This window comes from Acyrthosiphon pisum, chromosome X, assembly GCF_005508785.2.
Source record: "Acyrthosiphon pisum isolate AL4f chromosome X, pea_aphid_22Mar2018_4r6ur, whole genome shotgun sequence".
NCBI classification, from domain to species: domain Eukaryota; kingdom Metazoa; phylum Arthropoda; class Insecta; order Hemiptera; family Aphididae; genus Acyrthosiphon; species Acyrthosiphon pisum.
This window is the reverse complement of record NC_042493.1, coordinates 10,132,562-10,133,847: the sequence shown is the minus strand read 5'-3', so window position 1 is coordinate 10,133,847 and position 1,286 is coordinate 10,132,562. Positions and strand designations below refer to the sequence as shown.

The 1,286-nt window shown below is 50.5% G+C and overlaps 1 protein-coding gene across 1 annotated transcript in view; it reads right to left on the bottom strand.

Annotated features, from left to right (window-relative positions):
- LOC100569507 (calpain-A) overlaps positions 1-1,286 on the bottom strand; it is a 12,207-nt gene that overhangs the window by 3,999 nt on the left and 6,922 nt on the right. The gene's annotated exons all lie outside the window — the stretch shown is intronic.

The following is a 1,286-nucleotide window of genomic DNA, read 5'->3' as shown; positions in this document are numbered from 1 at the left end:
CGCGATATTCGCGAAAAAAATCGAACCTCCCGACGCACGTATTTATGCCCGTATATAGCGATACCTACTCGTCGGCGGGACGTCCGCTTTCCGCGACTCCGCTCCGCCACGGGACTCCCCCCGGAGAAAGCGCGGCCGCGCGCCGCCTATAAATTTAGCGGGGAACGCGAATAAGTGGTCGACGGGGAGGGCGGACGCGTCGAAAAGGGCTAAAACTCAAATCTTTGACAAAAAGGACGAAAAACGCGCGCGACGGCGGCGCTCGGTTTGCACGCGCTCTCGGCCGCGGCGGGCCCGACGGGAAAAAAGTGCGGCAGCGCGCGGCCTATAAATATAGCGGGGAAGGCGAATAAGGTCCGAACGGGGCCCCCCGAGGCCCCCCGGTGGGGTAAAACTCGATTTTCTTCGAAATTTCTTCGGAATTTGAAAAAAGTCGCAAAAAGTGATAAGAGAGAGTGATAACGCGGACCGACGGCCGGGAGGCGGCCCGCCGGCGAGACGGAATTTTCTCATTGGTTCTCCCTTATGATAGTTCGGAATTACGACACGGGCTGCGCCCTCGGGTTCACGTTTTATAGTATAAGACTAGTAAAGATTTAAGCATACGAAGTCGGAGATTTAATTGGAGTCTTTTAACACGTGTATGTTGGTCCCATGTTAGTCTACGGTCAAGGGTTAAGCCAAGATACTTAACTGTAGGAGTGGACGGAATTTGCGTACCAAAGAGAGTGACTGGCGGGCAGTGTCCTAGCTTAAGGGTAAAAGTAGTATGATTAGATTTGGTTTGATTTACCTTAATCCTCCAATTATTGTACCAGGTTTCCATAAGGGAAAGATGATTTTGTAGATTAAGCGATGCTACAATGGGGTTTTCATTTATAGATATGATGAGTTTATCATCTGCATAGTCTGCCACAATGGTGTTGACGGAGGTTGGTTGATCAGAAGCATATAAGTTGTATAGTAATGGAGAAAGGATACCCCCTTGTGGAACACCAGCTCTGATGTTTGCTATGTTTGAGTATGCAGATGTCGTGTTGGCAGCCCTGGTTAAGCGGTAAGTTTTGAACTCGGAAGAGTGTCTAGTCGTAAGTCGGGCGATTCAAGTCGATCGTACGACACAGCCAGCCAGGTAGGCAATCCGAGGATCGCAGACGACGCCCCGGGCGTGTATGTCCGGTTCTGGAATGTGTGTGTTGAAATCGGAAATTCTGATTCTGAGTTTGAGTGTCTAGCTATCAGTCATCTCGGGAGAAAGTCGATTCCCGAACGGACAATCCTGCCTG